The following is a 26974-nucleotide window of genomic DNA, read 5'->3' as shown; positions in this document are numbered from 1 at the left end:
CACATCACTAAGCAGATGAGAGACCAAGCCAGATAGACCTCACACCAGAGGACCCACATCACTAAGGGGATTGGAACCAGGCAGGAGTGACCTCACACCAGAGGGCCAACATCACCAAGGGAATGAGAAACCAAGCAGGATCCACCTCACAACAGAGGGCGCACATAACCAAGGCATGGGAACCAGGCAGGAGTGACCTCACACATGAGGGCCCATATCATAAATATTGAGGAACCCAGCAGTTTTGTACTCACACCGGAGGGCCCACATCACCAAGGGAATGGGAACCAGGAAGGGTGACCTCACACCAGAGGGCCCACATCATAAAAAGGTGAGTAACCCAGCAGGAGTGGCCACACAACAGGGGGCTCACATCACCATGGAGATGGGATCCAGGAAGAAGTGACTTCACACAAGAAACCCCATATCATAAAAAGTGAGGAACCCATAAGTTGTGAACTCACACCAGAAGACCCACATCACAAGGTGGATGAGGGACCCAGCAGGATCCACGTCACAGCAGAAGGCCCACATCACAAAGGGAAAGGGAACCAGGCAGGAGTGACTTCACACGCGAGGGCCCACATCCCAAAGTGGATGGGAACCAGGCAGAAGTGACAACACACCAGAGGGCCCACATGATAAAGAGGTGAGGAACCCATCCGTTGTGACCTCACACTAGAGGGCCCCCATAAACAAGGGAATGGGAATGAAGCAGGAAACACCTCAAATGAGAGGGCCAACATCACCAAAGGGATGAGTCACCCAGCAGGAGCCAACTCACACCAGAAGGCCCACATCACCAAGGGGATGAGGCAGCCAGCAGGATACACCTCGCACCAGAAGGCCCAAATCAGCAAGGCGATGGTACCCAGGCAAGAGTGACCTCACACCAGAAGGCGCACATCACTAAGGGCCTGGGAACTAGGCAGGAATGACCTCACATATGAGGACCCACACCATAAAAATGTGAGGAACCCAGCCAGTGTGACCTTACACCAGAGGGCCCACATCATCAAGGGGATATGAAACAGGAAGTAAAGACTTCACACTAGAGGGAACACATCACCTAGGGGATGAGGCACCCAGCAGGATCAACCATACACCAAAGGGACCACATCACCAAGGGGATCAGTAGCCAGCAGGATCCCCCTCACACCAGAGGGCCAACATCACCATGGGAATTGGAAACTGGCAGGAGCTACCTCACAGCAGAAGGCCCACATCATAAAAAGGGAGGATCCCAGCACGAACCACCTCACAGCAGAGGACATACTTCAGCAAGGGGATGAGGCAACCAGCAGGATCCACCTCACAACAGAGGGCCAAACATCACAGAGGGATGGGAACCAGGCAGGAGCCACCTCACACGAGAGGGCCCACATCACCAAGGGGATGAGGCTCCCACCAAGACCCACGTCATACCGGAGGGCCCACATCACCAAGGGTATGGGAACCAGGTGAGAGTGTACTCACTCCAGAGGGCCCATATTACCAATGGGATGAGGAATCCAGGAGATTCCACCTCACACCAGCAGGCGCCCATCTCAAAGGGGATGGGGACCAGGCAGGAGCTACCTCACAGTAGAAGGCCCACATCATAAAAGGTGAGGAACCCAGCAGGAATCATCTCACACAAGTTGGCCCACATCACCAAGGGGATGAGGGACCAAGCAATATACAGCTAACACCAGAGGGCCCACATCACCAAGGGGATGAGAATCAAGCAGGAGTGAACTCACAACAGAGGGCCCACATCATAAAAAGAAACCCAGCAGGAGTGACCACACAATATAGGGCCCACATCACCAAGGGCTTGAAGCACCCAGCAGGATCCACCTCACACCAGAGGGACAGTATCACAAAGGGGATGGATACCAGGCATCAGTGACCTCACACCAGAGGGCCCACCTCACCAAGGGGATGGGAACCAGGAAGGAGTGACCTCACACAAGAGGGCACACAACCAAGGGGATGGGAACCAGGCAGGACTGACCTCACACCAGAGGGCCAACATCGGCAAGGTGATGGGAACCAGGCAGGAACCACCTACAGCAGAGGGCCAAAATCACCAAGGGGATGAGGCATCTAGCAGGATACACCTCATAAAAGAAGGCCCATAGCGCCAAGGGGATGGGAACCAGGCAGGAATGAACTCACACAAAATGGCCCACATTATATAAAGTTGAGAAAACCAGCAGGAGTGACCTCACACCAGATGACCCATATCACCAGTGGATGAGACACCAAGCAATATCCACTTCACACCAGAGGGCCCACATCACAAAGGGGATGGGAATCAGGCAGAAAGCACCTCACACCAGAGGTCCCACATCTGAAAAATGTGAGAAACCAAGGAAGAGGGACCTCACAGCACAGGGCCCTCATCAACATGCGGATGGGAACCAGGCAGAGTGACCTCACCCCAGTGTGCCCACATCACCAAGGGAATGTGCATCCAGAAGGACTGACTTCACACCAGCGTGCACACATCACCAAGGGGTTAGGAAACAGGCAGAACTGACCTCACGCTAGAGGGCCCACATCATCTGGGGGATGAGGCACTCAGCAGGATCCTCCTCACACTAGAGGGACCACATCATTAAAAGTTGAGAAACCAAGCAGGAGGGAACTCACACAAGTGGTCCCATATAACCATGGTAAAGAGGCACCCAGTAGGGTCCACCTTACAACAGAGGGCCCACATCACAAAGGGGATGGGGACCAGGCAGGAGTGAACTCACACCAGAGGGCCCACATCACCAAGCGGATGGAAAACAGGCAGGGACCACCACACACCAGAGGGCCCACATCATCAAGGAGATGAGGCACCAAGCAATATCTACCTTACATCAGAGGGCCAACATCACAAACGGGACGTGAATCAAGCAGGACTGACCTCACAACAGAGGGCCCAAATCACAAAGGGGATGGGAACCAGGTCGGAGTGACCTCACACCACACGGCCCACATCATGAAAATGTGAGGAACCCAGTAAGTTCCTGCTCACACAAGAGGGCTCACATCCATAAGGTGATGGGAAAGACGCAGGAGTGACCTCACACTAGAGGGCAAAAATAACATTGAGATGGGAAGCAGGCAGAACTGACCTAACACGAGCGGCCCTCATCACTAATTGAATGGGAAACAGGCAGCAGTGAATTCACAGCAGAGGGCCAAAATCATCAAGGGGATGAGGCACCCAGGTGGATCCACCTCACACAAGAGGTCCAGAGTACCAAGCAGATGGGAACCCGGCAGGAGTGAACTCACACCAGAGGGCCCACATCATATAAGGTTGAGAATCCCAGTCTTCTTTTCAGTGCCTGATGCTTCACAGAATAGACTCTGCCTATTGGAAGCAAAGAGCAGAGAGCTAGGAGACAGAGCTGGTTGCAGACCTTCCCTCCTCCAGCCTTTGGTTGCAATACTTTTGCCCATAATTTGCTACCTATGTTTCCTTGGGCCACACTGGTATCCTGCCATCCAGCTCTTTTATATGTGAGGGACATTCTGAATACTGTCCCTTTTTCTTTGCACAGAAGCATATACAGTGTGGCAGTTACTGTAATCTCCTCCCCCTTTCAAACAGCCACTCTAGAATCTTGGACCTCTAGGATTCTCTGTCTTGCATGCTTGGGGGCAAGGCCAAGCAAAATGAAGAGGAGAATAATTAGAGAAGGAAGAGGACGTTGCTGGAGAACTGGGAGCAGATAAGGTGAAAGGGCCCAGGAGAAAAGAGATTCATGTAGATTTGTTGGTTTCTGTGGGAAACAAGTAGACACACTGTGGCCGCAGTTTGTACGACCAGAGCAGACAGTCATAGATGTAAGTAGCTCGATACTGCAGCGACTGCCATGAATTCCGAACACTAAAGGGAACAGGCTTACATGTATTTCTCATTGTGTTTTATGTCATGTTACCTTCTTAATAGAATTCACTGGTATGTTTCTAGAATACAGATTTTTTTAATGGTTATTTAAATGGTTTAAATGGTTATTTAAATTTTTTAAAATTTTTTTAAAATGGTTATTTCCTTGCCATATTTTTAAGGACTCCAATATTGTAAGACATATTGCATGTTTTTCTCGTGACGATTTTTTCTCTTGAAGCATCATGAACGAACTTGACCTGTTGGATTTTGTGGAGAAAGTGTAAAAAGGGTCTGTGAAAAAGACACTGGTGAGTCGCATTATGCACCCAAGCGTAAGGAGCAGATATCTGCCATCAGCCCAATTTGGCCTGGATTGCCTCTGTTTTCGTTCCCGTGGTTAGTGCTGTTCTACCTAACTGCTCTTGTGACGGTGATAATGTGAGTAAGGGCTGATGGCTGTTGATTTATATGTGAGGTTAGCTGGTTTGAGGGAGGAAAACTATGGACCTAGTCATTTTCCTTGGTGGTAAGCTTTCAGGGAAGGGTGCAAAGATTGATCTTTCTGGGGACTTTTCTAGTACCAGGAAGATATCCCGTAGAGGGGACCTCGAAAGACACACGTGTAATTTTTAGGCCTGTTTTTCCTGTTATGAGATATGAGTTGTTTCACTGATGGGGATGATGCTTATCTGAGAAGAAATGGTGAAAGGTGTTGTAGTATAGAGATGTGGCTGAAGCTTTTAAGTTTTTCTCAGGGTTTTTCCCCTAAGCTTCCTACTTCAGATGGCCTACTTACATGGTACTAGTATGTGATGTGAGGCTAACAACTTACTAAATACCTGCAAGCTAGATCAGTCTCTTTTCTCTATATGGGATCCAAGGAAAGTAAGGGACCCATAGCTACTGCAGGTTAGGGTGGGTGGTGTGAGATTGGGGGAAGTGTGGTAAGATATTTTGGTATCAGTAAAATATTTACATATTAAAATATTCCATTCCAACATTCAGTTCTATTGAGGCAAACCCTTAGTTAGGCTTTTCCTGGTTCCTAGCCTATGTAACTTATTTTCTCTCCCTAGTTCCAGCCATTTAACTTGAGCTTGCAGGCTCAGCTTCATCCTAACCTCTAAAAGAATCTTACATGTAGGGGAAAGAAATTAAAGACCTCTCTTTCAACACTTAGGCACATCAGGCCCTACCCTGACCTGAACCTTTATTCTTAGAGTTAGGGTACTGTCTTGTCCCCTATACCCACTTCCTGCATTTTGAAACCATCAGGTTAACTGAGACATGTCTTGGTGTAACATCCCCAGTTCGTCTACCCCTGAGGCTCTCCTTAATTCTTCCCATTGTCACATTGTGATTTAATTAAATACTGGAATCCCTCAAATCCTTGCATGGTACCTGAGGCCCTATGGGATACTGGTCGATTTTGTTAGTGTCAAGTACTTAGCTGTGTGATTCTCCAAATATCCCTTGCTCCTATATTTTCCATGCGAGCATACTACATACCCATTAAGGCATTGTTTCATCTCATGTTGCACCCACTCCCATCGAGAGGCCTACTCTTTGCTACTTCCCATACTTTCTGGAAACCCTGTTATGGCCAGGTCTGGACTGTTTTCTGTACCCACCCAAAGCCTGTATCTTTTAGCAAGCTGGAACTATAAGGCCAACATAGATTTTCTAGTTTCTGATAGATTTATGTCACAATTTGTACATTGTCATGTCTATAGATATTTCTATCAGTTGTACTTTTTGGCCATTACAAGCCTATTGGATAATTGTCATCAATTGCAAAAGAATATTTTATGACTTAGCACCAAATCGACTGTGCCTAATTGTAAGTTTGTACGTTGTGTACGTTGTGCTCACTTGTATCTTTTCTTTATTCAAATAGTACTTTACTAGCATTGTCCCATTTGTAATTATGTGGAAGTTTTCAGAATTGTAAATAAATGGTTGTGGATTGAAACTTGGTTAGACTATGACTGTCCCACATACGTTAAAGGTAGTGATCTTTTTACTCATTCATTCATTCTTCATTCAATTATTCATTCAATAATTCTGAGCTTCCTGACTCAGTTTACCCACCTCAAATGGTTGTGAAGATTACTAACAGTGTATGTAAGATACTTTCAGAAATGACGAAACTAAAAAGTAAAACTAACAAACAACACTTGTTATTATAAATAACAGTGGAATTTAGTATGCCATTATACCTTCAGACGTACTGTAGGACATGCTGTTCTTCGCTGTTCCACTCGTGGCAGGATTCACAGTTTTTCTAACAGGTACAGATCCCTATGCCTGCTACTGTGAGGAAATGTTATACTTGAGCTCCACTCTTATCTCTCTCAGGCTTTTTGTGGTATTGTCTAAAATGTAAATACATACTGTCAACCAACCTCCAGCATGATACCAGCCACATAATGGAAACCCAATAAATGTTTCACTATGAGTGGAGTATAAGTTGATAGAATATTTTTGAAGGTTGATTAGGCAGATTGGATTGATTGAAAATCTTTCAATATTTTAAGTTTGCATCTCTTTCATTCCAGAAATTCTACGTCTAGAAATTTATATATAGCTCTACACATGTATAAAGAGGTTCACATTGCAGCCTATCTGTAACAGAGGTCAAAAACAAAAAGCAAACAAAATATCCCCAAACTGAAAACAACTAAAAGTCCATAAATATTGGACTGGCCACGTAAATTATGTAATGTGACGCAGCTATTAAAGAGAATAGAAGAGATGTACGCAAAAATTGACTGGGAACATCAGTATCCAAGACAGATTGTAGAGTGTTTATACTGTACTGCTCTTTTATAAAATACAGGATATCCATTACGTAGAAATACGTACAAGATAGAACAAGTGTGAATGTAAGCATTTGGGAAATATCTGAAAGAACCACACAAGAAACTGGGCGAGTGGGACAACTTTGCATGTCCCGTAGGAGTGGAATTCTGAAGGGTACACACACGAACCAATGAACGTCTGCTACCAGGCTCCGGCTAAGGAGGGAATTGCAGCCGTCAGAGTCCTCCTCCCTAATGAAGCGTCTCAGTCCGCGCGCGTGGTGACGTCATCTGGACGGGCCGTGGCGCATGCGCAGTAGAAAGAGGTGCGCGAGCAGCGTGGGCTTGTGCCTGTGCGTTTGTGGCTCGGGGCCGTGTGCTGGCACCAGGGCCGTCGGGTCGGCGACTTTGGCACTCTTGGCGTTGGGTGGTTGGCATGTTGGGGGTGACATGAGCCAGTGGCATCATGCCCGTGTGCGCTGGGGTCAGCGTCGCGGCTTTTCCGGACATTCGTCGGCCAGGAGGAAGGGCGGAAAGCACATCCCAGAAAGGTAATACGCCTCGGCCCCTGGGCGTTGCGGGTGGAGCTCAGAGCCCCTGGGCCTGGGCTTCGTGTCTTGTGCTGTCTCCTGTCACTGTTGCCCCCGGCCGCTGCCCCGTCCGCGCTGTGCTATAGGGGGTATTGGTCGTCTCGCGGCTGAGTTCACAGTGGTTGAAAGGGACAGTGTGAGATGTTCTGATTTCCCCCCACCGTTTTAAAAGGGGGGCTCTGGCCATTTCTCCTCGGGTAAAATGCAGAGGGACTGCTTTTTAAGACGGGACTGTGAGTGTTGTGGACACTCCTTAATTAACAAAATGGAGTCCCCTTGTATTCCTCAAGCTGTGTTGTTTTGGCAGAGAAAATGGGAGTAAGAGGAACTGCACCTAAGTTGAGTGAAAAAACGCACGGGTACTGCCGGATTTTCCATCGAAACAGTTGGTTTGTGTTGTGTCTTGGAATTATAAAGGTCGTACTGTTGCTTGCTAACCGGTGTCATTTGAGAGATCTACCTCTGTACGCTGAAATGATTGATTTGGGACTTTGCTCATGTGTGCAGTAAACCCTTTAATTCCCTAAGACCTTCCTTTCCTCCATCTCATAGCCCATTAAGCCCGCTTCAGTTTATCTCCTGAGTTTCTTTTGAATCTGTCAACTCTTCCTCAACATGCTAATCCTGAACTTGCCTGTCTGTTGCAATTAGGTCCTAACTCGTGTCCATATTTCTTGTTTCCTTCCAATCCATTCTTCACACAAGAAACTTTAAAAGCAAGTTGGAACACTGCTCATAGACAGCGCTCAAAACCATTGTTTTGAGACTAGAAAACACACCGTTGGCCTTTAAGACTCTTCTTGGTCTAGAATCCTCTCTGCTTCTCTAGCCCCATCTTGTGCCACTATTACCCCCACTTTCTTTGCTTCAGATACACTGAGTTAACCTTAGTTCTCACTCATCTTACAGCAATCAGTTCAGATATTATTGTTCACTGTGATTCCTAGCATTACGAATTTTATCCTCAGGTTTTGTATGAGGACTAAAACACAACTGTGAAGTGGAAGAACTGAGTTCAAACACTCTCAGTCAACATGCATGTGTTAATGATACCATTGTAGTCAACACCGGGCTCGGTTGTATCAGGGATACAGAAGGTCTGGCCATCTCTGGGTTTAGATATCCCTTATTTGTTGAGACCTTTGCATTGTTTTGTTGCCTTTTATCTGTTTTCAAGACGGAAAACAGGAACAAGGGAAGTATAGCTTATTACAAGGTGGGGATGAATAAGTGGAGCAGCAAAATGCAAAGCAGAAAGAAGAGGGACCTACTATAGAGGGATATGCTTTGCATTTTCAGGGCACACTCATCCTATGCAGGGAAACAGCCTAACATAAAATTTGCCTAACAAAAATATATTAATAGTTGGAAGGACTATCTCCCAGTTGGACAGCAGATGCCTGGGACTTGTTTCATTGCTTTCAAAGTTCCTTTAAAAAAGGTAAGCAAGGGCCTCCCTGGTGGCGCAAGTGGTTAAGAGTCCGCCTGCCGATGCAGGGGATACGGGTTCGTGCCCCGGTCTGGGAGGATCCCATATGCCGCAGAGCGGCTGGTCCCGTGAGCCATGGCCGCTGGGCCTGCGCATCCGGAGCCTGTGCTCCGCAACGGGAGAGGCCACAACAGTGAGAGGCCCACATACCGCAAAAAAAAGAAAAAAAAAATAAGGTAAGCAAAAGTTATTACCGTATTCTTCCAGAAATCTGAATTCACCATATAGAGCCCTGGCTCTCAACACCGTCGTACTCCATTTTGATTTTTTATAGCAAATACTTTTTAATACCTCCTTTACTATCCAGAAATGGAATTTATAGATAAATACAACCTACTATTGTACTTAATTAAAAAAAATCCCAACGGAATGCCCTAACTATAAATAAAGAATAAAGTAATGATTAAGACAGCAATATGTATCTCAGTATGTAAATGTTTGGGTACGACTATACTAGGAATAAAGAAATAGTCAGTTACTTGTACCATGAATGCAATAAAGTGTGGACTTTGATTGATAATGATGTGTCAGTGTTGGTTCATGAATTCTCACCAAGGAAGCACACTGGTATGGCATGTTGATAATGGGGAAGGCTGTGTGGGTGAAGGAGAGAGGGTATAAGTGGGAACTGTGTACTTTTTGCTCAGTTTTGCTGTGAATGTCAAACTGCTCTAAAACTAGTCTACTAATTTAAAAAGAAAAGTGTGTTGCTGGCACTTGAATAACCAAACAGATCAATGGAACAGAGAACATAAATAAGCCAAATACATAAAAGAATATTTAGCAGTGAAAGCCATCCTTCATATAGGTAGATATTGAAGAAGTATTTATTTATGTGTCTACTTACAGGCACTCTGCTTGGAGCTGGCAATCCAGTGGTAGGCAAAATTGATGTGGTCCCTGCCTTCTGGGAATTTACAGTCCAGTTAGGACACCAACATGAAATAAACACACATAGAAATAAATATATAGAAGCAAACTTATTTTCTTCCGTGTAATCTCTCTGGAAGAAAGGATTGTAATATCGCTTGTAAATTCCAGAGGAGGAAACATTACTTTGAGTCTCATATGTTAGCATCAAAGGGTTTGAATAAATGGATAATATAGTAAAGGATTTTAGACTCATGTTCCTTCTTATTTTATTCTTTCTGACAGAGTTTTGAAAAGAATCTTGCGCCAGAAGAATGTTTATCCCCCTTGCATGTTTTATAAGAAAATCCAAGAACAGAATGAAGAACTCGGGCTGATAATTGACCTAACGTACACGCGCCGATATTATAAGCCAGAGGTAAATGGAACCCATAGTTGAAAACGACCTTCTTTCTGATACTGTCATAATTCATAGTAATTCAGTAGTTATCATCTTATGCTAAGGTGAATCCTGGCCTTCTTTTCATGGGTTCAGAAAGGGAAGCTAGTGGTTTCCTTAAATACACATTTGTAATTGCTGTTGCAAAATGAGATGAAAGATATGAATTGAACTATAGTATTTGGCAGTAGGCTGTAGATATGCTGAAGAAATTCTATAAGCTTCCATGTTCTATGTTTTGAAAACGAAGTAAACTTTTAGCAAGAATATTAGTAGCCTAAAAGGAAAGAAAGGTATGTGCATTATGTCTTTAGCACTTATTTGAAGCAGTTGCCTGAGCATGTTTAAGCATCAGGGTAAAAGACAATTGTTCTCTAAGTTTTATGCTTTCTTTTCCTAATACCTTCTGAGAGAGTACAGAAACCCATATATTCTCTTGGCCCATGTAGGACATACCAGTGCAAAAGAATTATCCTTCTTCTGACCTGTTCCATGGCCTTGGGAGACAGTAACACCTAAAGTTTGTTAATATTTGTATAGCAGTTTGCCATTTAGAAAGGTCTTTCATATCCATTGACTTAGTTAATCTTCACAACAATGCTTTGCTGTTGAAGTGGAAGTAGTACTGAGATCTCCTTCTGAGTGCTTACTCTGCACTAAGCTCAGAGGATAGACAACTACAATTGCTAATTTTACAGACGATGAAACTGACTCTCGGACAAGGAAACACTGAAATCTCAACTCAGTTATTCCTCTTTTTTTTTACTGTGGTAAAATATACATAAATCATATTTATTTTAACCATTTATAAATATGCAGTTCAGTGGCATTAAATACAGTCACAGTGTTGTGTAACTATCACCACTGTCTATAACCCAAACTTGTTCATCATCCTCAATAAAAACTCTGTAACCGTCCAACAGTTACAACCCCATTTTCCCTCCCACCAGCCCTTAGTAACCTCTATTCTCTTTTCTGTCTCTATGAATTTGACTCTTCTAGGTACGTCCTGTAAGTGGAATCTACAATATTTATCCTTCTATGTCTGGCTTATTTCACTAAACCTAGTGTTTTCAAGGTTCATCCATGTTATAGTGTGTAAGAAAATGCCATTCCTTTTTTGCCTTAATAAATCCCACTGTGTGTATATACCATATTTTGTTATTCATCGGTTGATTGACACTTGGGTTGTTTCCACCTTGTAGCTATTGTGAATCATGCTGCTATGATCATTGGTGTACAAATATTTGTTCCAATCCCTGCTTTCAGTCCTTTTACTGTGCAGTGTAGGTAGTAGCAGAGTTGTTGGATCGTATGGTAGCTCTACGTTTAACATTTGAGAAACTGCCAAACGGTTTTCTACAGTGTCGTCTTGTTTTTAAACAATTATCAGAAATTTTAAACATATACAAAAGTATACAAAATACTGTAAATGTTCCCTGTATACCCATGAACTCATCCAGCTTTAATATTTACCAACTGATGGCTGTCATGTTTTATCTATACCCCCACCTGTTTCACCCCATTCCATGTTATCTTGAAGCAGCTCCGGGACAACATGTAATTATACCTATACATTAAAAAAAATATTTATTTATTTACTTATGTATTTATCTTTGGGCTGTGTTGGGTCTTCGATTCTGTGCGAGGGCTTTCTGTAGTTGTGGCAAGCGGGGACCACTCTTCATCACGGTGCGTGGGCCTCACACTATCGCGGCCTATCTTGCTGTGGAGCACAGGCTCCGGACGCACAGGCTCAGTAGTTGTGGTTCACGGACCTAGTTGCTCCACGGCATGTGGGATCTTCCCAGACCAGGGGTCGAACCCGTGTCCTCTGCATTGGCAGGCAGATTCTCAACCACTGTGCCACCAGGGAAGCCCCACCTATACATATTTGGTATGTATATTTAAAATATAGGACTTTTATTCCTTAATATCATTTTTTAATCGTAAATACCCAGTGAGTGCTCAAATTTGCAGTTGTGTCCTAAATGTCATAAAAAATTGTTTTTAAGAATTTTGAATTAGATCCAAATAAGGTGCACACTTTGCCGTTGATTGTTAGGTCTCTGAAGTCTTATTTAATCTATAGGTTCTCCCTCCATGTTTTCTCACTTTTTTTCCTCCTTGAATTTTACTTGTAAAGAAAGCAGGTAATTTGTCCCATGTAGACTTTGATGGTTACATTCCATGTGTTGCTAACATATTCTTCAGTCCTTTTATTTCCTGTAAATTGGTAGTTGATCAGAATGAAGCTTGCATGTTTTGTTGTGGCAAGACAGTTTCATAGGTGATGATGTGTTCTTCCATGGAGACGTATAATTTTCTCTTTCTGTGATATTAGCAGTCACTGATGATTCATACCTACATCCATTAATTCAGTTGAGGCTTCCAAAAATGGTGGGGGCTTCCCTGGTCGGACAGTGGCTGAGAGTCCTCTTGCCAATGCAAGGGACACGGGTTCATGCCCTGGTCCGGGAAGATCCCACATGCCGCAGAGTGCCTGGGCCCATGAGCCTTGGCTGCTGAGCCTGCATGTCCGGAGCCTGTGCTCCGCAATGGGAGAGGCCACAACAGTGAGAGGCCCGCGTATCTGAAAATTAAATAAATAAATAAATAAAATGGTGAATTCTGTTTTTCTTTTTTTCACTTATTAGCTGGGTATATTTCTATAAGGAGAAGATTCCCCTCATCAACTATTTGGTTGCCCAGTTGTACAGGCATGATTCTCTTCTTTTATTTAACAGTTTTCAAAATAATGAGTTGATTGACAAATATCCTCCAGTGGTGAACAATTTTTTAAATTTATTTATTCTTGTCACTGTGGACTCCGCTACAGTTACTATTCTAACTGAGGCCCTATGTTTGACCAGTTGGAGCTTTCAGTGACTCCTGAGTCCTTTTGACATGACATCAGTTATTTCTAGACTTTTTCAGTAGTCAGAGCTAGGCAATATGTATGTTTGTTGCTAATATTTCTAAAATATGTCATAGGTTCATACTGCTACTTTGCATTTAAATTCAGAACTAGAGAATTTTCACTTATCCTTTTCTGTCTTCTATCGATAGTCTACTTTCTCCCACGCCAAGAATACCAGTTCTCAACACTGCCTGAAATTTGCTCTATTTCCTAATTCGAATCCAAGTTCTTCTGATTCTATTCTACTATTCTACTTAGATCACAGCCTCTGTATGGCCCCTGAAATGTAAGATAGAACATAAATGTAGGTAGAACTGTTTATATCATTTTGAGTTACATGTGCATTCATTCACATAGATTTGCTTTTCCTTTTGCATGCCTAGTAACTGTCCATTCTTCAGTTTTAATGAAAATCAAGTGATACTTACTGGTTAAAGCAGCTTTGGAGAAAATGGCTCTTATCAGAATGACTGACATACTAAGTTTAATGTCCTCTCTTGGTTTATATTCCGCCTTCTCTAATTAATATTTTATTCTTTCCCTACAAAGGAAATAATACATATTTTCATGGTTTTGCCTTATAGGACTTACCAGAAACTATTCCTTATTTAAACATTTGTACAATTGGGCATCCGGTGCCAGATGATGACACTATTATTAAATTTCAATGTGCTGTTAGTGGATTACTGAAAGAAAATAAAGATAATGGCGAGTTCTTTTTGTTTTGTTTTTTTTCCCTTTACCTGAACTTTGGTATGCATTTTGAGTGGGGTTGGGATTTTTAACATTTTTAATAGTTGTGACATTAGGCCTGTTGTGTTTGGTAACATGAAGGTGGAAATGTCAGATGGTGCTAATACAGTATGGTGTTTTTCCTGTTTACGGTCACAAAGAATTTAGTTTAGTTTGGAAAGTGATTTTTGTGAGAAATATGAACTGAACTAGCTTACTTAATCTCTTTTTTAAACATTTGAATGGAAACTACATAAAAAAATAAAAATGTTCTTTTGTCCTATTTATTGGTTGAGAGGTGGAAGAAAAGGTTAAGACACTCAGGTTCTTAGCGTATATAAAAGAGAAAACATAAAGCAAAAGTTCGGAGTGGGACAGATCCCTAGAAGCCAAACAAAGCAGAGTGGACCAGAAGAGTGGCTTCCTCATCATATGTGTTTAAGATATTTTTGCTGCTTTTATACTTTGGGTGCAAGTGAGGAAGAACACTACCACCTCTTATTCTTATCTTGACAGACAGGAAGAACTTAAAAGGCTGGTGTTTTCTTGTTTCTGCTTTCAGATGTACTCTCTTGATAGTAGGTCTGAATAACGTCCTTGCCTTTTTCTACCATCTAACTATCAGAAGGAACATGGTATTTGCCATGTTTTAAGACTGAGGTATCTTTTGTCTTTGGATCACCACTGACCCACATGAGAAAGTGTTCGTTTTTTCCTTTCTAAATTTAGCCTGAGGAGTGTTGACTTTATTAAATAAACCTAAGAGACAGTACATATTCCATCTATATAAAAAATGATAAACACATATACATAAAACAGGGAGTAGCGAGAAGGACTAGAGATGGAGGTGGGAAGATAGTGGATAGGAGGTGAGAAAGAGAGGGAGAGACTGGAATTTCAAGGTAAATTTTCATTCTATAAGCTGGTTGCTTAATGCAGGTCCTAGCTCTTAAATATCTTAAGCCCTATTCACAGATCTTCCCTGTACTTTAGCTTTAAAACTTGAGAGACTTGGCCTTGCCTGTGATATCCAGGGTGTCTAGAAAGGAGGCAAATTTTCTGATTTGTGTAAACTGTAGTCACAGAAATGTTACCTCTTAAGACGTTAGGGTGCAGCTGCCAGCCTCCTCACTTCCTCCAGGCTCCTTTGTGTGTGTTCTGTGTGCTCCGCGTGGGCTAGAAGATCCTTACAAGTGCATGAGAGCACGTTTGTCAACCTTGATTGTTCACATGTTATACCAAGTGTAGTCCATCGCATATGCTGACTCCTCTGTGGGTCTTCTGCATGCAGTGGGCTAACTTCACCGTGCTCCCTGGCATTGCAGTCTCAGGACCTTAGTTATGATCCATTGGCGGCTTCCTCTGCTATAAGCCCCTCCCACAGATGCCAGGCTCACTGATAATGAGGAGGAGACGATACTATCCACTCCCTAGATTTCGAAGAGACTCAGAAAATAAATTGTTTTCGTAAACACCGAGAGCCTTATAGGTTTGTTGTTCGGGCACGGGGATAGAGAGGTGACTAGAAGTCTTTGTTCAGTAGCAACTTAGAGTTATCTATGAAGCTAAACATGTAGTGACTCGAAGTGGGTTAATTATAATAAAAGAATCAAGTGCAGCAGGAATATAGAGGAGAAACTGAGGAAGGCCTGACTGAGGAGACAGCGTTTGAGCTGAGCTTCGTGGAAGAGGATTTTGCTGGAATGAGGAAAGGACAGCTGAGCTATTGCGAACAGGTACCGAAGGCACAGGGCTTGATCTTGTGCTCTGGAGGGGCAGCCTCTTGTGTGACTAGAGGGTAGTGTGAAAGGGCAAGGAATTCATACATTCCTTTACACCAAATATTTATAAAACACCTTCTAAGTTGAAGGCACTGTTCGAGGCAGTAGGAACAGAACCACGTTCTTGCCCTTATGTACTTTACATTCTAGTGCGGGAGAGAGATGAGTAAATAAGTAAATATGTGGAGTGTCAAGTGGCGGTAAATGCTTTGGAGAATAAAAACACAAGATGAAGAGGTGAGGGAATGTGGTAGGTGATCAGGGAAGTCCCCTCTATTACGATGTCGATTGAGCAGAGCCTTGAAGTGAGAAAAAAAGCTTTTGGATATCTGGGAGAGTGGAGATGGGTGGGGAGGGTGTGTTCTGAAGCAGAAGGAATAGTAGGTGCAAAGTCCCTGAGGCACGACGGTGCTTGGCATGTTTGAGGAATAGTATGGAGGACAGTGTGGCTGGACAGGGGAAAGTGAGTGAGGGCAGAGCAGTAGAGAATGGGATCAGGGAGGCTGGCAGGGGAAAGGAGGGAGGTGGATGATGTAGGTCCTTGTAATTTAGTTTGAACTTGTCATTCAGTTGGAGAGACAGACTGGTATTTGTTTATAAAGAGTTCTCAATGCTGTGCTAAAAACTTGGGCTTTATTCTGTGCTAAGTGAAGATATTTAAGGAACAGAGCAATCCAGCCAAGTTTCTATTTTAGAAGGGTAACATTTTCCATGTGGAAGATCAGTTGAAATACAAGTGATTGTTAGAATTGTAGGGCGGTAGTAATCCAGGCAGGAGATGACGAATGCCAGACACCACGTTGTCACAGACATACCTTTAGCAGAGATCAGCTACATGTTGTTGTTTTTTATTTACTTCCTCATATAATTTTATTAAGTGCTGCTCCACGAAATACTGTGGCATAGTTGGAAAAATCTGAGACTCGATTCTAGTCTCTTTTCTGTTTGCCTGCTGTGCAGCTTAGGCTTACGTCTGAAGCCTTACTTTTTCATTGTGAAATAAGCACGGTGCTACTCACCTGAGACCTGCTGAGGCACGTAGACCCGTGGCATGTGAGGAGCAGTGAATGAGAGAAGGAATGTAGGTGCTTTGGGACCCCAAGAGCCCTTCAGAAACTGTTTGTCCTTTTTTAATATTGCGCATTAAAAGTGTAGGCATTCCATTTCTTTCACTCAAAAACAAATTCTATTCTTCTGATAGCCTGTTTTTTTCCACTCCATTTTACTATAGTCAAATCAGTTCCTGATGGACATTCTCCATTCCATACAATTGCATCTGATTGGAGGCTATGCAAAAATTCCAAGACACAATGAATTTTGACTTTATAGGACTTAATTCTTTATAGTATGTTCCTTCAAAAACACTCTTTTCTTCAGAGTTTTTCCTTTTCAGGATAGTGGTCGTGTTGTGGTAACTAATAAAGGCTACTCTTCAGAAAATTGTATAACTTGTTTTTAGTGTTTCTGCTTCGCTTACTTAATTCCATATTCCCTTTTTATATACAGACTTATTGGTGTCCACTGTACCCCTGATTTAAACAGGACTGGCTACCTCATCTGCAGGTGAGTGGCCAACCCCAAGAGGCAGACCATGTTTAAATTATTCTGTTTACAGTAGTAATGTAAGTTAATGTAAGCTGAATGCAAAAAATGCAGTCAGAGAAATGTATGAAGTGGAAGGCAATTTTGCCCCCTACTCAGAGGTTATGGCCAGTAATAATTTAGCACATATTTTTTGAGACATAAAAAATCCAGATATAAGCATATACAATGGTCCCTTGGTATCTGCAGGGGATTGTTTTTAGTACTCCCCATGGATACCAAAATCCTCGGATGCTCAAGTCCCGTAATGTAAAATGGTGTAGTATTGTCGGCCTTCCATATCTGTAGGTTATGAAACCGTTGGATATACAGAACTGACTGTACATGTGATTTAATGGTATAGTATTTAGACATTCTGGTTTATAATTTAATATATGGTGGGCATCTTCCTATGAAAATATTTGGAGACCTCAATCTTATTTATTTATTCATTTATTCATTTATTTATTTAATTTATTTATTTATTTTTTTCCTCCAAATTTGCTTTAGGTAGTTGGATATAAATTAATGAACAAAAACTTAAGCAAGATACACGTAAGAATTTAATAGAACCTGATACTCTGATTCTTTCAGTTTTTCTCAAACTCATCATGGGGCTTGTAAGAAAATTAACCAACATGGACACTACTACAGTTGAATGTCAAATCCTTACGTGCTTGTGACATACCAAATTCTTCAATAATGCACTTATGAAGAACCCTTCAAGAGACTTGTGTTTTGTATGTAGAAAAGTGTTGATTTCTTTGAGGAGTGAAGCATTCAGCTTTAGTGGATAAATCCTTGTTAGGCTGAGGCAATCATTATCATACCCCTCTTTGCCATAAATTGTCTTATGAATGGTCATATCAGTCTGTTTTGGCAAATGAGTAATGAGGGGAAGGCTGTTATTGTGCTTATGAGAATGATATTTTTCTCTGAAAAAAGATAAATATGCATTAGGAAAATGACCATTTGGACTCTTTTTCTGCTTGCTCCTTGTTTTGTTAGAATATGATACTTGGTTTTACAGCAGCCATCTTGTGACCCTGAGATGATCGTATGCCAATAAGGACAAATGGTAGATTAGAAAGAACCAGCAAAGACAGAAAAGAGTACCATCAAGAGTAACAACAATCACAGCAAAAGAATAATAGGACCTTAACTTGTGGAGTTCCTATAAAGTAAAAAATAAATGCTCTATGTTTATTCTTAAAAACAAGAACTATGCAAACAAGCTTAAAACTACTTTTTTCTGTGCCAGTGTTATAAAATGTAGCTATTAAGTAAAACCTTGACCGAGATGCCAGCAACTCCAGAAAAGAATTTGGATAGGGGGAAGCAGAATGTGATCTCACTTAGGAAAAACAACCACTGTCTTTATGCTAATCCTTGACACAGAATTAAAACATATATAGGTGCTGTAACACTTTACACAAATCCTATATACTGGAGCAATAACAGGATCTAAATACAATTATATTTTTAAACCCTGGGTGAAGGCTTTCCATAAAAATAGCATCCTACTTTTCCCCCTAAATTTCTAAACTATCACGTACTTTTCCCCAACATCTGCAGCCGTTAAGGAATTTTTAGGAAACTTTCATGCATGAACTTAATTCCTAATCGCCAGCTCTTTGGGCTCAAAGACAAAAGATCAAAACCACCACAAGTGATGGTTCTCTTGAAGTCAGGTGAGAGACACGGGCTCAGTTAGACTCGTAGGACAAAAGCAGTGCTGCATCAACTGTCTCCATGCAGGAGGGGCACGTAAGGGATCCCATCACCCAGTCATCTGTACAGCCCAGGTGATCTGCATACACAGCAGAAATCAAACTGGGTTCTCATAAGCAAAGTCCATCATACAGATCAATCACACACTCCCGGATCTTGTTTTTAATATTGGTTTTATTTTATTGATTGATTTTTTCTTGTTTGTTTGTGCCGGGTCTTAGTTGCAGCCGCTGGGCTCCTTAGTTGTGGCATGCAAACTCTTCGTTGCGTCATGCATGTGGGATCTAGTTCCACGAACAGGGAATGAACCCGGCCCCCCTGCATTGGGAGTGTGGAGTCTTTAGCCAGTGCACCACCAGGGAAGTCCCCCGGATCCTTTCTTCTGCTCCATTTCTTCCAGGGTCATAAACACCTTTAGGCTGATGCTGTGCGAGGCCTATTCTTTGAGCTATCCTATTTGGTTCCTCTCAGCTGAGTTACTAGGCGAGTCTGGCTAGGTGTTGAGTGATAGACCAAAACTGGAACTTGATCCAGATACGGCGGCAGCAGCTCCTGATCCAGCTCCGTCCCCTTGCCAAAGCTAGCCCAGTCGGACTGAGACTTGCGAGGCAGCAAGATGTCATCCGAAGTGGGGGACTTATGGCACTTCCTCATCTTCCAGGGCTTGAGTGTGTGTTCCGTGTGCTGTTTTGACAGTCTCCCAACCTCATTCTTATTTTTTAATTAACTAATTAATTATTTATTTAAAATTTATATTTGAATTTTAAATATTTATTTTTTATGCAGCAGGTTCTTACCAGTTATCTATTTTTTACATATTAGTGTATATATGTCAATCCCAATCTTCCAATTCATCTCACCACCACCGACCCCCGCCCTGCCCCACTTTCCCCCTTTGGTGTCCATACGTTTGTTCTCTACATCTGTGTCTCTATTTCTGCCTTGCAAACCGGTTCTTCTGTACCGTTTTTCTAGATTCCACATATATGCATTAATATACAATATTTGTTTTTCTCTTTCTGACTTACTTCACTCTGTATGACAGTCTCTAGGTCCATCCACGTCTCTACAAATGACCCAGTTTCGTTCTTTTTTTATCTCTGAGTAATATTCCATTGTATATACGTACCACTTGTTCTTTATCCTTTTATCTGTCGATGGGCATTTAGGTTGCATCCATGGCCTACCTATTGTGAATAGTGCTGCCTTGACCATTGGGGTACATATGTCTTTTTGAATTATGGTTTTCTCTGGGTATATGCCCAGTAGTCGGATTGCTGGATCATGTGGTAATTCTATTTTTAGTTTTAAAGGAACCTCCATACTGTTCTCCGTAGTGGCTGTATCAGTTTCCATTCCCACCAGCAGTGCAAGAGGGTTCCCTTTCCTCACACGCTCTCCAGCATTTGTTCTTTGTAGATTTTCGGATGATGCCCATTCTAACCGGTGTGAGGTGATACCTCATTGTACTTTTGATTTGCATTTCCTTAATAATTAGTGATGTTGAGCAACTTTTCATGTGCCTCTTGGCCATCTTGGAGGCCATCTCTATGTCTTCTTTGGAGAAATGTCTATTTAGGTCTTCTGCCCATTTTTTGATTGGGTTGTTTGATTTTTTACTAGTGAGCACCATGACCTATTTATATGTTTTTGAGATTAATCTTTTGTTGATTCACTTGCAAATATTTTCAACCATTCTGAGGGTTGTCTTTTCATCTTCTTTACACTTTTCTTTGTTGTGTAAAAGCTTTTAAGTTTCATTAGGTCCCTTTATTTATTTATTTATTTTTAATGCTGCATTGTTCCTTTGCTCACTGATGAACATATAAAAGTCAAACGTTTTTGATATAAAACATGAAAGTAATGAACATTCCTGTGTGAGCACTATTCAATATATATGCTTTGTCTCAGTTTACTTCATTCAGAATGGAACTTCTGCATCATAGAGTTTATGTCCTTATGCTTTTGGTGGATATTGCTACACTGTACCAGTTTATGGTTGTTCATGCAGGAAATACTTATTGAGCATGTGTTATGTTTATGCACTGTGCTGGGTGCTAGCAAAAAGACTTGTGAAATTTTGTGAGTGAAGAGACTTGACCTGCGCTTTGTGAATTCTAACAGTCCAGAGAGGGAATAGATATTCAAGAATCATACTCTGCATGTAAAATTACAACTCTGCCAAGTGCCAAGTAGAGGAACATGGTACCATGAGATCATATTTAGGGAGGACTTGATCTCATCATGGAGATTAGAGAAGGTTTATTTAGGGATGTTTCAGCTGATATCTGAAGGATAAGTAGGTATTAAACAGATAGGGACGTTAGGGAGAGATTTCTGAGCCTAAGGAATAACAAAAAACCCTATAAGAGGAAAGCATATGCTGTGTTGGAAAAACTGGCCAGGAAGGTGGGGCTGTTGTGGGAGCATGTGATAATAATGGAGCTACAAGTGTGGGGTAGGAGCTCGATCGTTCAGGCTTATGTTTAAGGTTTCAGACTTTAAGAGTAATAGAAAACAATTGAACTTTTTTTGTTGAAGGTGAGTGTGTGGAACATACCCAACTGCACTGTCAACCTATCATTTTGTTACCGAGAGGAGAATGCACTGCAGGGAGAAAGAGTGGAAGAGAGGAAACAAGTTAGGAGACGTGTAGAAATTGGGGATAATGGTGGCTTGGACCAGGGTATGGTGGTCATTTTGGTGGAAGGACGTGCACAGATTCTAGAGGTATGTAGGCAGTTTCATTGTTAGCACTGGTGGTGGGTTGAGGATTAGGGCGAGGGAGAAATAGCCATCAGTGATGGTGAGTCCTAAGTTTCTGGCTCTGATGGTTGGTTAGATAGGGTTTTGTAGATATGATGTTCATATTTATCCTAATTTGCCTTTTGTTATTTGTTGGTTCTTGATGAATACTCTGTCATATTAAGTCTCCTGTTTTTAGCGTACAGAGCATTTTCACCGAAACTGACTGTTGCATGTTATCCGATAACTTTTTAACATCTGCCAGTTTGGTCCTGTATTTTATTCTCTTTCATTTATTAATTAAATTGTTGTATTATTGTAAATAATTATATTAGTAGCTCTGCTAAAGTTGCGTTATCCTTGCGTCCTTGGAGTAACGCCTTTTTGTAGTCATGGTGTATATCATTCTTTAATAATTATTGAATAGATGTGCTGATATTTTCTTAGGATTTTTATATATATATTTGTAAAGCAAAATAGGACCTTTTTTGCAAAAACTTGATTTTCTTTTCTTTTTATTTAGAAATGACTCGAATTTTGTTGTTTTGTAGATAGTTGATTGATATAGAAGGCATGAGGCCAGATGCTGCAATTGGATGTAAGTATAAGGCTTTTCACTACTTTTCCGTTTTTATAAAATTTGAAGTTAGAAGTGTATGGGAATTTCTCAAATTTTGGAAAAAGAGAAAAGTTTGTAATTCATTTCTTCTGATATAAGATAACCTTTTACTAAAAGTTTATGAAGGGATGTATCTGGAAATAGATATAACAGCCGTAATAATTAGTCAGTGGATTTTAGCATATTTTTCTTTTTTAAATTTATTTAATTAATTAATTTATTTTTGATATTATATCCGCTGCACAACCAAGGAAGTCCCTTTTTCTTTCTTTCTTCCTTCCTTCCTTCTTTCCTTCCTTCCTTTCTTTAAAGCTCCAAGTCATTTAAAATACTTGACTTCCTATTAAAAAAAATCTGCAGTTCATATAACCAAGGGGTTTATAACTTCTCCTCTAAAAGTTATATTCCTGGGACTTCACTGGTGGTCCAGTGGTTAAGACTCTGCCATTCCAATGCAGCAGGCGTGGGTTCAATCCCTAGTTGGGGAGCTACGATCCCACATGCTGCACAGCCAAAGAAAAATTTTTAAAATGTTATATCCCTGTATTATTGAATTTAGTTGTTTAGATTTTTTTTCTTTTGCTGTACGCAGGCCTGTCACTGTTGTGGCCTCTCCCGTTGTGGAGCACAGTCTCCAGACGCACAGGCTCAGCAGCCATGGCTCACGGGTCCAGCCACTCCGCGGCATGTGGGATCCTCCCAGACCGGGGCCCGAATCCGTGTTCCCTGCATCGGCAGGCAGACTCTCAAGCCCTGCGCCACCAGGGAAGCCCTAGATTTTCTTTAAATGTTTAGAAGATTTCCATTTATTTACCAGGAACAAACAAAACCTAATGTAAAAATAGTTTTCCAGAAACTATTTCCATCATTGTCTTCTTCCCTTTCTCCTGCAGACTGGTGTTTTCTCTTTACAAGGTCTCTGTCATTCCAGAAGAAAGCTGCTCTTCTCCTGGTTTCATAAGAGATGGTGAACAGTGGTAAAATATCCAGGTTACCTAAATTTCTAGAGTACACTTCAGGGAGCGAATGATGCAGTGGGATGTTGGCGCAGAGTGAGAGATACAGATTCTGGTGAGACTGAGAGTCATTCACAAACATTACTGGGCTGTGGTGAAGGGAGAAGAAAAATAAATGAGGTTCCTGCTGGTGGACGGGAAGCCAAAACGAAGAAGAATGGTGCATAGCTGGGCAGTGTAGTTAGGACCATAAGTGCTGTGTCTTCTGATAGTAATTATGAACAGAAACCAACTAATAATTACTAATAACATGTAGGTGACCAACCCTTGAGAGCTGCGGCAGAGAGAAGGAAAGATGGCATTATACCTCGTCTCTGGTTCATTGAGTTTCCCAGTCTGGGTCTTGACCAGTCTTGGGTGAAATCATAACTAAATCATTTTTGCTAAGGTGATCAGCTTTCGTGGGGTCCTTTCTCTGCACTCTGTCCAATGATAAAGCCCACTGGTTTATGCCACCTGGAAAACAGTTATTTCAAAAGAGTATAAGTGAAGCATTGATGAAACAGCCATGAAGACCATGTTTCCACATGGCCTGTCACAACCTTTTCAAAGCGCTTTAAAACCTTTTTCATTCAAAAATCAATAAAAGAAAAGGATTGGGATCAAGTCCCGTACAGAGGTAGTGTAAGAAAACAAAAAGTGAATAAGGAACAGAATAGCATCTCTTCAGACAATAAAATCAAGTTGGAAAAAACAGGTCCAAAAAACAGATCAAAACTGTAACCTATTATTTCACAGTTGGCTAAAAGATGTTAGAAAAAAACAATGGAAAGAAAGAATGTGTGTCGAGGAGGAAATGGGAAGTAACTTTTTAATGGCTAGAGAGTCTCTTTTTGCGATGTTGAAAAAGTTCTGGAGATGGTAAATGCTGATAAATGCCACCTATGTGTATTTGGTGTTACTTGATCTTCTTCCATGAAAGGGTTTGGAGAGATTCAGAAACTATGCTCCTGCCTCCATCTTTCTGAAGTCCTGCTCAATATTTTGACATAATTATTCTTATTATAATTTTTTGCAGTACGCGGGCCTCTCACTGTTGTGGCCTCTCCCGTTGCAGAGCACAGGCTCCGGACGCGCAGGCTCAGTGGCCATGGCTTACGGGCCTAGCTGCTCCACGGCATGTGGGATCCTCCTGGACCGGGAAACACACCTGTTTCCCTTGCCACGGCAGGTGGACTCTCAACCACTGTACCAGCAGGGAAGCTCTTGACATAGTTATTTTGAATTTGGATAGTGCTGATGGCGGCACAGCATTGTGAATGTCTTTAATGTTACTGAATTGTATACTTAAAAATGGTTGAAATACTAAATTTTGTTTTCTGTATATTTTACAATAATAAAAAAAAACATGAACGAACAGCATAAACCAGAATTAGGTAAGATGATAGAACTCAGGACAGAATTCAAAATAAAAGAAAAAAAATTCGAAAAGCCTGCTAAATTTAAAATAATACAAGAGTGGGGACTTCCCTGGTTGTCCAGTGGTTAAGAATCAGCCTTCCAATGCAGGAGATGCAGGTTCAATCCATGGTTGAGGAACTGAGATCCCACATGCCGCAGGGCAACTAAGCCCGACACCACAACTACTTAGCCCACGTGCTGTGGAACCAAATGCCAAAATTAGAGAGCCCACGAGTCGCAAGGAAGAGCCCACGCACTGCAACGAAGAGCCCACGTGCTGCAACTAATACCCGACACTGCCAAAAAGAAATAAATTAAATTAAGTAATACAGGTGAATGAACATAATGGATAGTGCCTTAAGAGAAACAAACAAGACAAGGAAAAGTGTTTTTTAAATCAAATAGAACATAAAAAGAATTTTAGAGAAATGGAAGGCATAAAGGATAGGCAAAAAGGAGTCAGGACAGCTCTGAAAAGAGTAATATAAGTACGTATAAGAATCTATTACACCATGAAAGTGACATATCAAATCCGTGGGACAGATGAGTCAATAAATTGTGATACATACATGTTGAGGTATAAATAGTTCTCTGGAAGGATCCACAACATGGAAAAAGCAGATGCCTCTGAGGAGTGAAATGTGTGGCTGAGGAACATGGGGAAAAGGGTGACTTTTCATTGAATACCCCTGTGTACCTTTTCTAATGTTCTGTCATGTGAATTTCATACCTCTGAAGGTCGTCTGAGTTCAAACCCCAGTTCCCCCAATTGTTAGCTCTTAATCTTGGGCAAACTCTTCACACTCTCCAGGCCTCTTTATCTGTGAAACAAGGTCAGTAACTTAACCTGGTGCTGCCTGGCACAGAATCAACTGTCAATAAATGGGGATTATTAGTGTAAAAAACCGAAATGCCAATCAATGGAATAATGGAAATTTTAAATGTGGTGTGTATGTGAAATATTATACAGTTGTAAAAATGAATGAAGTACTGACACATGCTACGACATGGACGAACCTATAAACATTATGTTAAGTGACAGAAGCCCCACACAGTGGGCACATTTTTATTATTTCATTAAATGTTCAGAAAAGGCCAAACCATAGTGACAGAAGGGAAATGAATGGTTGCAGGGACTGAAGGAGGAGGGGATGAAGAGGGCCAGCTGATGGTTACAGGGGCTTCTTTTTGGAGTGATGAATACGTGATGGGTTAGATGACGGTGATGGTTGCATAGGCTTGAGAATGTACGCAATGACGCTGAATTTGCAGTCTCAGGAGGCGAATTTTATGGCATGTGAATGACATCTCATAAAATAATTTTGAAAATGAAAGTTGCCAGTTTTCCCATTTTCACTCTCCACTATTCACTGCCTCCATCTCTCCCTTCTCCCCACGTCATTCCTTTTGACGCCCACCCCTGCCACTATCTCCCAGCCTCACTCCCTCGAGCTGCCCCACGAGGCCTCCCGGGGAGCCCCTGAACCGCTGGGTGCCTGTGTCCTGTGGCTGTTGGAGCCATTGCCCAGTGCCCGTGTCCCACAGCTCTCACCCATGACCGTGGACGCGTCCGTAGGATTTTTCTCGAGCGTTTCACTTGATGGTGATGTTTACAGAAGGTGGCACGCCCCCTGTCAATGAAGGAAGCCCCTCAAGTTAATACTTAGGCCTGTCCAGAAGCTTGATCTCATCCACCAGTAACCTCAGCATGCTGTGCTCTGAAAGCCACGTTGGATGCCTGCAGGCACCTGCAAATACTGAGGACTTGAGAGGCATTTGGGCCTCAAATTGAGGCCTTGTACCTCCACATGCGAGGTGACCTCAGCCCTTTGCTGCACCTCTCTAAGTGAAGTGGCACAGGAATACTGGCCTTGCCTGTCGTTGCCAGGCTTAACTGAATAGTGCATTAGCTGCCCTGGTGCTTAGGTGTTGAGTACATGGTGATTTGCATTCCAGGCCCTATTCGTTTCCCTCCTGATGCAGCACTTCCCTTGGCCCTGCCCCTATCGTCAGCTGCCCCTAGGATAACTCTGAGCCCTAGCCACCTCTCTGGGAGATTTCCCTATACCCCCACTATAATCACACCTGCGTAAGGCAACTCAAACCTTTCAGACATGTGTCCTGAACCTCTTGTTTTCTTAAATACCTCTGTGGTGGTTGTGAGACTTAAGGCCAACCTCCCCAAGAGACTTTTTCTGTTTCTTCTAGTAAACCTAGACTCACCTTCCGTCATCTTCAGCTCTACTCACATTTTGTTCTTTCAACCCTGACCTCTGACCCTGCTTTTCACTTCTGCCCTTTCACCCTCACTCCTGCTTCCTTTCTTAAATCCATGAATCTCTTTCGACCTTCCTGGCCCTGGGCCACGTTCCTTCCTCTTTCCTC

At 42.2% G+C, this 26974-nt stretch overlaps 2 pseudogenes; one reads left to right on the top strand and one right to left on the bottom strand.

Annotated features, from left to right (window-relative positions):
- The first annotated feature begins 7089 nt into the window (after window positions 1-7089).
- Window positions 7090-26230, top strand: LOC132481202 (RNA/RNP complex-1-interacting phosphatase-like; annotated as a pseudogene).
- On the bottom strand, window positions 18784-19501 carry LOC132481326 (RING finger protein 11-like; annotated as a pseudogene).
- Window positions 26231-26974: the final 744 nt, after the last annotated feature.

This window comes from Mesoplodon densirostris, chromosome 20 (assembly GCF_025265405.1).
Source record: "Mesoplodon densirostris isolate mMesDen1 chromosome 20, mMesDen1 primary haplotype, whole genome shotgun sequence".
Classification (NCBI taxonomy): domain Eukaryota; kingdom Metazoa; phylum Chordata; class Mammalia; order Artiodactyla; family Ziphiidae; genus Mesoplodon; species Mesoplodon densirostris.
The sequence above is the reverse complement of the archived record's forward strand: the minus strand, read 5'-3'. Positions and strand labels throughout refer to the sequence as shown.